Raw genomic sequence first — 15,946 nt, forward strand, 5'->3', positions numbered from 1 at the left:
GAGAGGATTTTAGGGTGGCGGTGTAAGGTGGGAAATGGTTAGGGTTTGGGGGGGGGGGTATAGGTTAGTTTATTTTAGGTAATGGGAGATCTAGACCGTTGATCAAAATGATCAACGGCCAGGATCTAACAAAAGCCGGGTCGGGTAGGTTTGTTAGGGTCAGACGGGTATTGGCCTTGGGTAATTTAATCAACAATTAGGCTGGGTATTTGGGCTGAAATTGAAATGAAATTAGGCTAGATTTTAAATAGTCATTTTAACACTATATAATTTATAAGAAATAATAAATGATTTCTGAAAAATAATTTTCTATACTAAAATAATTATTTAACACTTTAAAAATATAAAAGATTATTTTATGAATTAACAATATAATTATGAATTGATAGGGCTAGTATTCCAAATATATGCAAATTAGCTTTAAAATGCAAATGCAATTGCAAAAAATGCACTAAAATATTTAAACAATATTTTAGCATAAAATAACGAATTTAGATGGCTGAATCACCACAAAAATAATTTGAAGGATAAATATTGAAAATTTTATAAGTAAAAGGGAAGAAATAAATCAATTTGAAGCCTTTAAAATTATAGAAAAATTATAAAAAATGCTTATGCATGCTTATATATGCATATATGCTATTTTGAAAGTATATATACGTATTAAAAATATATATAAAAAATTGGGTATCAACAGCTACCCCTCTTTACCTAGGAAGGATGAAAGAGTTTTCGGGTAAAAAAATGATGGCCAATTTTGACTGGGCGGGATGCTTTGAAAGACAGAGGCCAGACTCTGGTCTTTGAGTTGCTTACATATCCTTGGTTTTACAAGAATCAGGTCATGTGTAGTTCTAGATTCATTGGCGGAATATACAGATGAAGTCATTGCAAGAACGGGTACGGGATGCAAAAGCGGTTATGGTGAGCGGTTAAGGTTCGAGACAATTGAAGAAACTGGAGCGAGATCGCTCCTGCTAGGATAGCAGTTGCTTACTGGTTACCTGCAGATAAAAGATGCTACAAACATGTATTGCAAAAATTTAAACATGATGCAGATTCCCTTTTGGACCATGAATGTTGTCTTTGAATGGTTAAAGATGACATCCTTGGCCATGAATTATTTAGTGAGGGATTTGCAGTCCATGAAATGGTATTCTCAGGCCATGAAGATGGTGCCTCCGAACCATGTTGCCTTTGAATAATGATATGCAAATTTGAGGGATCCTCAGGACATGACATAGTGTCTTCCGAATATGAGGATGATGCCTTTTATACTATGTCACATTTGGATAGATTGGCGATATTTCAGCCCATGATATTCAATAATCATGATGTTAACAAGACAAGACTTAGTCTTATGAAATGAAGGGAAGAGCTTAGCCCGATTGAAAAGCAAATAAATAGTACTAGAAATAGAGACATATTCGTGCAAAGATGGATAGTGATTAGTCCGATGTGGATGGAGGTAAGGATTAGCCTCATGCAAATATGGAGGCAAGGATTAGCCTCATACAAATAGGGAGGCATGGATTAGCTTCATGCAGATAGGGCGGCAAGGATTAGCCTCGTGCAAATAGGAGGAAAGGATTATCCTCATGCAAATATGGAGGCAAGGATTAGCCTCATGCAAATAGGGAGGCAGACATTAGCCTCATGCAGATATGGAGGCAGGGATTAGCCTTCTGCAAATAGGGAGGCAGGGATTAGCCTTATGCAGATATGGAGGAAGGGATTAGCCTCGTGCAGATATGGAGGAAGGGATTAGCCTCACGCAAAGAGGGAGGCAAGGATTAGCCTCATGCAAGTATGGAGGCAGAGTTAGCCTAATGTAGATTTGGAGGCAGGGATTAGCCTCATGCAGGTAGGGAGTCAAGGATTAGCCTTATGCAAATATGGAGGCATGGATTAGCCTCATGCCAATGTGGAGGCAGGGATTAACCTCATGCAGATATGGAGGCATGGATTAGCCTCATGCAAATATGGAGGCAGGGATTAGCCTCATGTAGGATGGAGGCAGGGATTAGCCTCATGTAGATATGGAGGTAGGGATTAGCCTCATGCCAATATGAAGGCAAGGATTAACCTCATGCAGATGTGGAGGTAGGGATTAGCCTCATGCAGATAGGGAGGCAGGGATTAGCCTCATGCAGGTGTGGAGGCAAGGATTAGCCTCATGCAAATATGGAGGCAGGGATTAGCCTTATGCAATTAGGGAGGCAAGGATTAGTCTCATGCAAATAGGGAGGCAAGGATTAGACTCATGAAATAACAAGTAGAAAATAAAAGTAGTATATTTCTTAGCTGGAGATATATTCAGTGTCTGATGGCCTGATTGATAGTGATCTCTTTGTGTATACATGTTTGCGAATGCTATTGTTACGTCAAATGCGCCTGCATTCAAAGAAAAATTGTAAGTTTTGTCAGGGGAATGTTGGTTCATGCTTTTGTCGGCTGGCTTTGCTTTGCTCCGCTCTGAAAGCCTTTTCGAGTTTCCTTGGGTGACACCTGACTGTTATGGAAATAGAGTTTTCGAAAAATTGCAATTATTGATAAAAATAGAGTTGTTTTAGAAACGTATTGATATATCAAGTAATTTTTTACAAACTAGTGACTGTAACACATCTCAAAGGCATTGCAGCTCTCTTATATTGGAATTTTGAGGGTCCTCCTCAAAATTCTACCCCAGTTTGGTGGATGATCTTTTGACCGTTTGCGGATAATGGGTCTTGTTGAACCTTCTTCGGAATTTTGAGCCCCAGTTTCTTAACCAATTTCGGACTTTCTGGCATGTGATGGCGTTGGATGGACTTGCTCTGGAATTTTGAGGGTCCTCCTCAAAATTCTGCCCCATTTTCTGATCTTGGAAAAATGGAAATTTTATTATGATATGACCGAACCCATAAGGCTGCCTACGTATCCCCTCTTAAATGGGAATCAGGTCAAGCGTAGTTCAATTACATCAAATGAGGAAATGTAAATAATCTAAGCATAGTATTTCTTAATTGCATCTGGATTTATTGGTTTTGGCCAGATTTTTCTATCTATTTCTACGAGTATGAGTGCTCCTTCTGTCAGCACCCTGTGAACTATGTACGGACCTTGCCAGTTGGGAGAGAATTTCCATTTGGCTTCATCTTGATGTGGGAAGGTCTTCTTCAACACCAACTAACCTGGTGCAAATTGCCTTGGTTTGAATCTTTTATTGAAAGCTCTGGACATTCTGTTCTGATAAAGTTGGTTGTGACACACTGCGTTCATCCTCTTTCCATTTATAAGGGCGATTGTTCATAGCGACTCCTTATCCACTCTGCATCGCTAAGTTCAGCTTCCTGTATGACTCTTAAAGAAGGAATATCTACCTTGGCTGGGATGACAGCCTCGGTACCGTAAAACAGCATGGTGGGAGTTGCCCCAGTTGATGTGCAAACCATAGTGCGGTATCCCAATAAAGCAAAAAGTAACTTCTCATGCCATTGTTTGTTGTTCCCTACCATCTTCCTTAGTATCTTCTTGATTTTTTTGTTGGCGGCTTCTACGACTCCATTCATTTGAGGTTTGTAGGTTATGGAATTCATGTTCTTGATTTTGAAAGTTTCACACATAGCTTTCATTAGATCACTGTTGTGATTGGCGGCATTATCAGTAAAAATGGACTCGGGAACTCCGAAACGGCAAACAATATGATCCTTGACAAAATTTGTAATGACTTTCTTGGTTGCTTTGTAAGATGCGGCATCTACCCATTTCGTGAAGTAATCAATGGCTACCAGAATAAACCTGTGTCCTTTTGAAGCGGTGGGATCAATCGCACCAATAACATCCATTCCCCAGGCGGCAAATGGCCAAGGTGAGCTTGTTGCATTGAGCTCATTTGGCGGCACTTTTATCATATCGGCAAGCACCTAGCATTGAAAGCACCTGCTGACATACTGGATGCAATCTGTCTCCATGGTCATCCAAAAATAACTGGCCTTGAATATCTTCTTAGCCAAGACAAAGCCATTCATGCGTGGGCCGCAGTTCCCGGCATGTACCTCCTCATGTAGCTTAGAAGCTTCCTTTGCGTCGACACATCTTAGCAAACCCAAATCAGGAGTTCTTTTGTACAAGTTTCCTCCGCTGTGGAAGAAGTGATTGGACAATCTCCGGTTGTTTCTTCTTCAACATGAGCATAATATGCCGATTGATTATGGATCTCACCAAAATGGTATCAATATAATCCTTATCTGGATGTTGTATCATAGACGACAAGGTGGCCAACACATCGGCAAACTCATTCTAAATTCTAAGCACATGTCAGAATTCTATCTTCGTGAACCTTTTCCTCAATTCCTACACATGGTGCAGATATGGAAATATCTTATAATTCTTGGTGGCCCACTCTCCTTGTACCCGATGCACAAGCAAATCTGAATCACCGATTACCACTAACTCCTGAATGTTCATGTCGACTGCCATATTGAGCCCTAATATGCAGGCTTATACTCTGCCATGTTGTTGGTGCAGGGAAATCTGAGTTTAGCAGAATGTTGACCTGTTTCTGATACCAAGATTGCTCCAATGCCCCCTCCTTTGAAATTTGCACCTCCATCAAAGAACATCCTCCACCCGTCGTATGCTTCGGTAATGCCTTCTCCTATGAACGATACTTCTTCATCAGGAAAATATGTTTTCAAAGGTTAATATGCTCCTCCCACTGGATTTTTAGCAAATGGTCCACCAATGCTTGTCCTTTGACCGCCTTTTGAGTTACATAGATGATATCGAACTCACATAATAGTATCTTCCATTTGGCCAACTTTCCAGTCGGCATGGGTTTTTGGAATATGTACTTCAGAGGGCCCATCCTGGATATGAGGTATGTAGTGTAGGCATAGAAGTAGTGCCTCAATTTCTGAGCTATCCACGTCAAAGCACAGCAAGTGCATTCCAGCAGAGAGTACTGTGCTTCGTAAGGTGTGAACTTCTTACTCAGGTAGTATATGGCATGCTCTTTCCTTCATGTCTCGTCATGTTATCCCAAAACACATTCGAAGTCTTCATCCAATACAGATAGATAGAGTAACAAAGGTCGTCCTGGTTCTGGCGGGACCAGAACTGGCGGTGTGGACAGGTACTCCTTGATCTTGTCAAAAGCTTTATAACAATCCACTGTCCAACTTGTTTCGACATCTTTCCTCAGCATCTTGAAGATGAGTTCACATATGACTACGGATTGCGCTATGAAGCGACTGATGTAGTTAAGACGTCTTAGGAAGCTCATCACATCCATTTTGCTCTTAGATGGTGGTAACTCCTAAATAGCCTTGACTTTAGACGGATCCGGCTCGATCCCTTGACAACTGACGATGAATCACAATAACTTTCCTACGAGAACCCCGATGCACACTTTGCGGGGCTCAGTTTCAAGTTGTACCTCCTTAGATTGTCAAAGAACTTTCTTAGGTTTGCTTTGTGATCTGCGGCCCTCTTGGATTTGATAATGACGTCATCCACATATACCTCTATTTCCTTCTGTATCATATCATGGAAGATGGTTGTCATGGCTCTTATGTAAGTAGACCCAACATTCTTTAGACCAAATGGCATATTCTTGTAGCGGTATACCCCCAAGATGTGATAAAAGCTGTTTCCTCTGCATCTTTTTCATCCATCTAGATCTGGTGATAACCCGCGAAGCAATACACAAAGGATTGAAGTTCATGCTTGGCGCAGTTGTCGATCAAAATATGTATGTTTTGTAGTGGGAAGTCGTACTTGGGACTTGCTCTGTTTAAATCCTGATAGTCAACACATACTCTAACATTCCCATCCTTTTTCAGAACCAGCACGATGTTGGCTAACCAAGTTGGGTACTCAACCACCCTGAGAACTTTGGCTTTGATCTGCTTAGTAACTTCCTCCTTGATTTTCAAGCTCATATGTGGTTTGAACTTTCTGAGTTTTTGCTTCACTGGCAGACACATGGGATTAGTAGGCAACTTGTGAGCCACTATGGACGTGCTCAAACCGGTCATATCATCATATGACCATACGAAAATGTCCTCATATTCTTTTAAGAAACAGATGTACTCTTCCTTCTCTGTTGGTGACAAGTGAACGCTGATGCGAGTTTCCTTGATGGTCTCAGCGTCCCCCAAATTTACTGCTTTAGTTTCGTCTAGATTGGACTTAGGCTTATTCTCAATGTTTTCAACCTCCTTAACAATATCCTCGGGTATCTCATCTTCTTCATCTGAATCACTATACTTATGTTGCATTGCCTCATTACATGTCACAGTCACTGGTTCATCAGGAAAAGTAATAATAATGATGTAGAAAGAAAAAGTGTAGAAATAGTAATGAATAATGAAGAGCAAATGCATTTGATTAAAACCAAAAAATCATTCAGACTAGTACGGCTCGATGAATCGAGCATTTATTTTGAAACAAGTAAATCTTAAAACAAAATTACTGGAAGTCTTAAATGCCTAGAATGGCTATAGAAGTAAAATCTGCCAAGATACCCAGGGACTCGGTGGGCTCAGGATAGTGTGGCGGTCCAGTCCTGAGAACAACTCCCTTCTTTACGGTCTAAATAGTGAGGCCTTCTTCCTCCTCCTCCTCAATTATGGCACAACAATCCATGTCTTCGTCCTCCAAGAATAAATTCTTCAGCCCGGCTAGTGCCTCCTCTTCTGTAGTCCCCCATATTGTATCAGCTTGGTGAAAAGCTTGTTCTAAGCATGGCACTGGTTGCTCGAGAGGGTAATATGGTCCGCGCCATGGAGTCGACCAATCATTGTATTTTTGCCATGTGTACTAATATTCGAGCCCAAAAGTGGTACCATGATATTTTAGCCGTATCGGTTTAGTGATACCCTGGAGGTTCTTTCCCAGCCCTTTGCCAGGTTCATATCCAGACCAGGCCAATTTTCTTTCTATTTTACTATTCCACCATTTATCCTTTTTGATAGCGTTGACCCGTTCAATGTTATAATAGGTTTTCCCTCTTAGCCTTCTTCTATGTCCAATGGTCGGGATAGTTTGAATGGTGTAGATGGGATTACTTCCATCTCTGTGAATGGTCACCTTCTGACGATTCCCATTCAAACTTCACGGCTTGCTGTAGTGTGGAGGGCACGACTCCAGCAGCATGGATCCATGGTCGGCCCAACAGAAGATTATATGAGGCTGGTATGTCAAGCACTTGAAATTCGACGTCAAACCAAGTTGGCCCCATCTGTAAGAAAATGTTGATTTCCCTAATTGTGGCCCTTTGGGACCCATCGGAAGCTTTCACGTTCATGCTTCCTACCCGTATTTCATGGAAACCTTTGTCCAACCTTTTCAGAGTGTCCAATGGATAAATTTTTAGGCTTGAACCTCCATAAACCAAGACCCTGGCAATGAATTTATCTTCAAATTGCACAGTAATATGCAACGCTTGATTGTGATTCAACCCCTCAAGCGGTAGCTCATCTTCGTGGAAGATAATCTTTTGACTTTCCAATAATTACCCTACCATATTGGCTATTTCTCCACCAGTGATGTTATTGGGTACATAAGCTTCACTCGGCACCTTCATTAAAGCATTCTTATGTGCCTTTGAGTTTTGCAACAGTGAGAGAATAGTTTTCTGAGCAAGGGTTTTGTTCAAATGATCAACAATAGAATACTCATTCGCTTATACTTTCCTCCATAGGTCATCTTGCCATGTCTCAATGACAGGCTGCCTGGTAGTAGCATCCTTACTCGATCCTCCCAAGTGTTCAGGTGTATAGACTTTTCCAGTCCTAGTCATTCCTTGTGCAGCGTCAGATTCTTCTACCTTGGCCTTTCCTATCTGCCGAGCTTCGGCAACATAATCCTAGGGTATTGCTTTTGAATCGATGGGAGGTGTGGTTGATACTGTCACTATAAAATGCGTGACCACTTCTACTTCAAATGGAGCGGGAGTGGCCGCAGGCGGAACCACCTCTACCTCAAATGGAACTGATTCAACTATCTCAACTTTGATTGGTGACTAAGTCTGTACCACTATAATGGCCCGACAGGCTGTTTTAAGAATTTATGCCCCGATCCCCTATTAACTACTTTTCCTCATGTTTGTTTATGCTATTGTGAGTTGCAGGGAGGAATTATTTAGAGTTTCGAAGAGTTTGGGACACTTAGACCCTAAATGAGAGCTTAAGTTCTAAAAAATTTGACCATATTCGGAACAGTGTGAAGACAACCTCGGAATGGAATTATGTTGGTTCCGTTAGCTTCGTTGGGTTATTTCGGATTTAAGAGCGTGTTCGGACTGTGTTTTGGAGGTCCGTAGCTAATTTAGACTTGAAATGCCGAAAGTTTAAGTTTTGAAGTTTCCGGTTCGATAGTGAGATTTTGATCCGAGGGTTGAAATGAAATTCCAAAAGTTGGAGTAGCTCTATAGTGTTGAATGTGACGTGTGTGAAAAATTTCAAGTCATTCGGACGACGTTTGATAGACTCTTTGATCGAAAGCATATTTTGAGAGTTTTTAAAATTCTTAGGTTTGAATCCGATGCTAAATTGATGTTTTGATGTTGTTTTGAGCATTCTAAAGATTGGGACATGTTTGAATGATGTTTTAGGATTGGTTGGCATGTTTGGTTGGGGTCCCAGGGGCCTCGGGTGTGTTTCGGGTGCTCAATGGGGCATTTTAAAACTTGTTGGAATTGCAAAAAAATTGCAGCATCCCAGTTCTAGTTTCCTTCTTCGTGTTCGTGAGTAGGGTGTCGCATTCGCGAAGAGGAGCTGGGGCTTGGGGAGGTTTAAATCTTCATATACGCGAGGGTTCTCCCGTGTTCGCGAAGCTGGGCGGTTTTATACCTACACGTTCACGATGTTGTTCCCGCGTTCGCGTAGGAGGAGGAAGTGTTGCATCGTGTTTGTGACCTGGGCATCGCATTCACGATGAAGGAATCTGGACACAAGCAAATTTGTGCTTCGTGAACGTGAGGGGCCTTCCGCGTTCGCGAAGAAGGAATATCTGGGCAGTATTTAAATAGCCCATCCGCGACCCTTCTTCATTTTTCCACCATATTTTAACAGGATTGAAGATTTTGAAGGTGATTTTTGAGGAAAACCAAAGGGATATCACTTGGAGGTAATATTTTTGACTTCATAACTCATTTATATGTTATTAATGGTCTAATTAGTGGTGAAACTTTTGGAAAAATGGGTAATTAGGGCTTGAGATTAAGAGACATTAAAATGGGTATTTGAGGGGTCAATTGAACTCCGATTTTAGTGTTCTTGTTACGTATAGACTCGTGAGAGTATGAGGATTCTGAAAATATAAATTTCACCCGATTTCGAGATGTGGGACCGAGGGACATTTTGGTCATTTTACCTAATTTCGCGTATTAGCTTAGAATTTCTTTGTGGAATCAATTACTTGAAGTGTTATTTACATTATGCAATTGAATTGAATAGATTTGGGCCATTTGGAGTCAAGTACCGTGGCAAGAGCGTGGTTTCCGGTTGATTTTGAGCTTGTTCGAGGTAAGTGGCTTGCCTAACCTTGTGTGTGGGACATTCCCCTTAGGATTTGGTATTGTGGTAACTGAAATGCCTTGTACGTGAGGTGAGCAGTGCGTACTTGTGCTAATTGTTGAAAATCTTGTTTTCACTAAAGTAGATTTAATTGTGTTTTCACTTTCCTGCTTATTCTACTTGAAATTTAAGTCTGCTATTAGCTTAGAGAATCATGTTTAATTGACTTAATTGCCTTATTGCTTGAACTACCTTATTTATTTTGTGTGAAGTATGTTAGGTTAGAATTACCTATTTTACTTGGTACGAAATTGAGTTTAGTTGAGTATTCCTTGTGTTATTGCTGTGTGTTTTAGTTTGGGACTACGAGACGGCATCCCGGGAGATCCCCTGTACGTATTTTATGACTTGAGCTGAGGTCCAGGATACCGAGAGATCTCCAACATGTATATTGAGGATACTAAGAGATCCTCGGGATACCAAGAGATCTCTGGTATATATTGAGGGTACTAAGAGATCATCGGGATATTGAGAGATCCCCGGTTATTACCTTTGTGAAAAGTGGTATTCCTGGTGATTGTTTCTGTTTCTGTTTTAGTTGTAGTTATCCTTATTATCATGTATTGATTCTTATTGTTATCTTTCAATTGTACTGCTTTATCTTATATTGTCGCATCTTATATTTCATTTAAATCTCAGTAGGGCCCTGACCTTCCTCGTCACTACCCGACCGAGGTTAGGCTTGGCACTTACTGAGTACTGATGTGGTGTACTCATGCACTTTCTGTGCATGTTTTTCATGTGCATATCCAGGTACCTCCACTCAGACACATCACGCTTGATACGAGGCGCTTGTAGAGACTCCGAGGTATATCTTCCATGTTCGCAGACCGAAGAGTCCCTTTCTACTCCTCTTTTAAGTATTAGCCCTTCTGTATTTTCCTTTCCTTTGTTTGATATTCTGGAGTTATATACTTGTAGATATTCAAAGGCTTGTGATCATAATATTTCCGGTTTTGGGAAATGTATTCAGATTTCGAGAATTGTTATTATGGATGCCGAGCGACACTTTTAAACACTATTTTATTTCACTATTTTGTTTTTATTGTTTCTTTCACAAATGGGTTTATTTTCCGCATTGTTAGGCTTACCTAGTCATAGAGACTAGGTGTCGTCATGATGGTTCATGGAGACGAACCAGGTCGTGACAAGTTGGTATCAGAGCTCTAGGTTCATAGGAGTCATGAATCACAAGCTAGTTTATTAGAGTCTCGCAGATCGGTACGGAGATGTCTGTACTTATCTAAAAGAGGCTATGTAACTGTTAGGAGAATTCCACTTCATTTGATTTCTTTGTCGTGCGAGATTTGATGTCACAATTCTAAATTTCTGTCTACTATTCTCTTACAGATGGTGAGGACATATGCTACCCGAGACGATCAGGCACCCGCGCCCCCAACTGCAGCCGTTAGAGGCCAGTGCCGAGGTTGAGGCTGAGGACGCGCATGTGGTGCAACAGAGCACCTATGCAAGCTTCCACCGAGGTACCAGCAGCAGTTTCAGCCGGAATCCAGGCATTTGACACGCCTACTGCTACTACCACTCCAGCACTTCATGAGACTCTGGCACAGTTCATGAGAATGTACACCACTTTGGCTCAGGCAGGGTTGCTTCGCCTTGCTGCAGCTATATCTCAGGACGGGGGAGGAGCACAGACTCCCGCTGCCTGCACTCCTGATCAGTGAGTGCGCGTGGATCAGGTTCCCGAGGTTATTTCTGTACCGTCTGCAGCCCCAGGTCAGCCCAAGGACAGGCAGCAGTTTCAGAGGATGAGCAGTGGAGGCTTGAGAGGTTCAAGAAGTGTGATCCTCCTGTATTCAGTGGGTTAGCTTCAGATGATGCCCTAGGATTTCTGGATGAGTGTTATAGTATCCTCCACACTATGGGTATATCAGGATCGAGTGGGGTTTCTTTCACTGCCTTCCATCTTCGAGGAGCCGCCTATGTGTGGTGGCGCACCTATGAGTTAGATAGTCCGGATGAGGTAGCTTCACTAACTTGGACTCGGTTTTCATATATGTTCCTGAGGGAGTTTGTTCCTCAGAGGCTCAGGGACGCATGGCACGCAGAGTTTGAGCATTTGCGCCAGGGTGCTATGACCGTCTTGGAGTATGCTGTCCGTTACACCAGTTTGGCTAGACATGCCCCAACCTTGGTTTTTACTATTAGCGAGAGGGTTCACCGGTTTATTGAGGGGCTTATTCCTAGCATCATTTCTAGCATGGATCATGAGTTAGAGATGGATATTTCTTATCAGCAGGTGGTGAGCTTGCTAGGAGGATTCAGGGTATGCATGCTAGGGAGAGAGAGGAGAGGGAGGCCAAAAGGTCTCGAGAATCGGGCCATTATTCAGGTTCCCGTGCCCCAACTTCAGGTAGTCATGGTAGGAGTTATATGAGTCGCCCTATTCATTCAGCTCTTCTAGTAATTAGTGGTATTCCAGCTCCTCCTAGGCCTTAGGATCCTTATTATGCATCTCTGGTATCTAGCGTGCCTCTTGCGCGGGGTGCTTTCAGAGGTCAGTCCAGTAGACCTGGCCCGAGCCAGTCACAGCCGTGACGTCCTCCCAAAGCTTATTTTGAGTGTGGTTACACACGCTATGTGGTGAGGGATTTCCTTAGAATTGGGAAGAGTGCGCCTCCATAGACTTCTCAGCCCCAGCGTGCCCGTAGAGTTCTCAGGCTATGGTTACAACTCCAATTGCTACTCCACCTACTCAACCAGCTAGAGGTGGAGGTCGGGGAGGTAGAGGTCACCCTAGAGGGGGAGTCTAGGCCCGATACTATGCCCGTACCGAGGTTGTTGCCTACAATTCTGTCATCACAGGTATTATACTGGTTTGTCACAATGATGCATCGGTTCTATTCGATCCAGGCTCCACTTACTCTTATATGTCTTCTTATTTTGCTCCGCATTTAGGTATACCTCGGGATTCTTTGAGTTCCCTTATTTATGTTTCTACTCATGTGGGAGATTCTCTTATTGTGGACCGTATTTATCGGTCGTGTTTTGTTGCACTTAGTGGTTTTGAGACCAGAGCCGATTTTTTATTGCTCAGCATGGTAGATTTTGATATTATCTTGGGCATGGACTAGTTGTCGCCCTATTATGCTATTCTTGATTGTCATGCCAAAACCGTAAAGTTGGTTATACCAGGTGTACCACGTGTTGAGTGGAGGGGTACTTTAGATCACACTCCCAGTAGGGTTATTTCTTTCCTTAAGGCTTAGTGAATGGTTGAGAAAGGGTGTGGCAGGTATTTTGCTTATGTGAGAGATGTAAGTATTGATACCTCTTCAGTTGATTCTATCCCAGTAGTACGGGATTTTCCTGATGTGTTTCCAGCTGATCTTTCGGGCATGTCGCCTGATAGAGATATTGATTTTGGTATTGATCTATTTTCGGGAACTCAGCCCATTTCTATTCCTCCGTATCGTATGGCTCCTCCTGAGTTGAAGGAGTTGAAGGATCAGTTACAAGAATTGCTTGATAATAGTTTTATTAAGCCCAGTGTATCACTTTGGGGTGTTCCTATCTTGTTTGTGAAGAAAAAGGATGGTTCTATGCGTATGTTTATTGATTATCGCCACTTGAACAAAGTTACAGTGAAGAACCATTATCCCTTGCCTCGTATCGATGATTTGTTTGACCAGCTTCAAGGCGCACGAGTGTTTTCTAAGATTGACTTGCACTTAGGTTACCATCAGTTGAAGATTCGGGAGCCAGATATCTCGAAGATTGCCTTCAGGACTCGGTATGGTCATTACGAGTTCCTTGTTATGTTATTTGGGCTGACCAATGCCCCAGAAGCCTTTATGCATTTGATGCACAGTGTGTTCATGCCGTATCTTGACTCGTTCATCATTGTCTTTATTGATGATATTCTGGTGTATTCCTGGAGTCAGGAAGATCATGAGCAGCACCTGTGGATAGTGCTTCAGACCTTGAGAGAAAAGAAGTTATATGCTAAGCTCTCGAAATATGAGTTTTGGTTGGATTCTGTGGCATTCTTAGGCCACGTGGTATCGAGTGAAGGTATTCAAGTGGGATCCAAAGAAAGTAGAGGCAGTGCAGAGTTGTCCCAGACCATCCTCAGCTACAGAGATCCGCAGTTCTCTTGGCTTGGCGGGTTACTACCGTCATTTCGTAGAGGGTTTTTCATCAGTTGTAGCCCCTATGACTAGACTTACCCAGAAGGGTGCTCTGTTCCAGCGGATGAAAGAGTGTGAGGCGAGCTTTCAGAAGCTCAAGACAGCTTTGACTACAGCCCCAAGTTTGATATTGTCTACAGGTTCGGGGTATTACACTGTCTATTGTGATGCCTCGAGGATTGGCCTTGGAGCGGTCCTGGTGCAGGATGGTAGGGTGATTGCCTATGTGTCCAGACAGTTGAAGGTTCACGAGAAGAATTTTCTTGTCCACGACCTTGAGTTAGCTGCCATTCTTCATGCCCTGAAGATCTGGCGTCAATATTTGTACGGAGTCCCTTGTGAGATTTATACTGATCATTGGAGCTTGCAGCACCTGTTCAAGCAAAAAAATCTAAATTTGCGCCAGAGGAGGTGGTTAGAGTTGCTGAAGGACTATGATATCACCATTTTGTATCACCTAGGCAAGGTCAATGTGGTGGTAGATGCCTTGAGTCACCGAGCAGAGAGTTTGGGGAGTTTGGCTTATTTACCAGCATCGGGGAGGCCTATGGCAATGATGTTCAGGCCTTAGCTATCTAGTTTGTGCGATTGGATCTTCCGGAGCCCAGTCGAGTTCTAGCTTACGTGGTTCTCGATCTTCCTGATTTGATCGTATTAGGGAGCGTCAATATGATGACCCTCATTTGCTTGTCCTCAAGGACAAGGTTCAACATGGTGATGCCAGAGATGTGACTATTGGTGATGACGGGGTATTGACGATGCAGGGTCGGATTTGTCTACCAAATGTTTATGGGCTTCGGGAGTTAATTCTCGAGAAGGCCCATAGTTTGCGGTATTCCATTCATCTAGGTGTCGCGAAGATGTATCAGGATTTGAGGCAGCACTATTGGTGGAGGTAGATGAAGAAAGATATAGTTGGATTTGTAGCTCGATGCCTCAACTATCAACAGGTGAATTATGAGCACCAGAGACCGGGTGGGTTACTTCAACAGATACAAATTCCGGAGTGGAAGTGGGAGCAGATCACCATGGACTTTGTAGGTGGGCTCCCACGGACTTTGAGAAAGCTCGATGCTATTTGGGTGATTGTGGATCGGCTGACCAAGTCTACACACTTCATTCCTATGTGTACTACCTATTCTTCGGAGTGGTTGGTGGAGATTTATTTCTGGGAGATTGTTCGACTGCATGGTATTCTAGTGTCCATCATTTCAGATAGAGGTACTCAGAGTACATCACGATTTTGGAGGGCCGTTCAGCATAAGTTGGGCACTCGGGTGGAGTTAAGTACAACATTTCACCCTCGGATGAACGGACAGTCCGAGTGCACTATTCATATTCTAGAGGATATGCTCCGTGTGTGTGTGATTGAGTTTGGAGGGTCTTGGGATCAGTTCTTGCCATTGGTGGAGTTTGCCTACAACAATAGCTGTTAGTCCAGCATTCAGATGGCACCGTATGAAGTTTTATATGGTAGGCGGTGCAGATCCTTGGTGGGTTGGTTTGAGCCGGGTGAGGCTAGATTATTGGGCACAGACTTGGTTCAGGATAGAAGGTCAAGGTGATTCAGGATAGACTTCGTATAGCCCAGTCCAGACAGAAGAGTTACGCGGACCGGAAGGTTTGTGATGTTTCCTATAAGGTTGGAGAGCGGGTTCTGCTTCGAGTTTTGCCTATGAAGGGCGTTATGAGATTTGGGAAGAAGGGGAAGTTGAGTGCAAGGTTTATTGGCCCTTTTGAGATATTAAAGCGTGTTGGAGAGGTTGCTTATGAGCTTGCCTTACCTCCCATCCTGGCAGGAGTTCATCCGATATTTCATGTTTCGATGCTCCGGAGGTATCACGGTGATCCATCGCAGATGTTGGATTTTAGTTCAGTCCAGTTAGACAAGTATCTATCTTATGTTGAGGAGCCAGTGACAATATTGGACAGGCGGGTTAGAAAGCTGAGGTCAAAGAACATCGCATCAGTAAAGGTTTACTGGTGGAGTCAGCCGGTCGAGGAGGCGACCTGGGAGACCAAGCAGGATATGCGCAGCCGTTACCCTCATCTTTTCACTACATCAGATATGTCTGTATGCTCGTTCGAGGACGAATAAATGTTTAAGTGTAGGAGGATGTAACAATCCGGCCAGTCATTTTAAGAATTTATGCCCCGATCCCCTATTAACTGCTTTTCCTGTGTTTGTTTCTGCTATTGTGAGTTGCCAGGAGGAATTATTTGGAGTTTCGG

The sequence above is a fragment of the Nicotiana tabacum genome, chromosome 10 (assembly GCF_000715075.1).
Source record: "Nicotiana tabacum cultivar K326 chromosome 10, ASM71507v2, whole genome shotgun sequence".
Lineage (NCBI taxonomy): Eukaryota > Viridiplantae > Streptophyta > Magnoliopsida > Solanales > Solanaceae > Nicotiana > Nicotiana tabacum.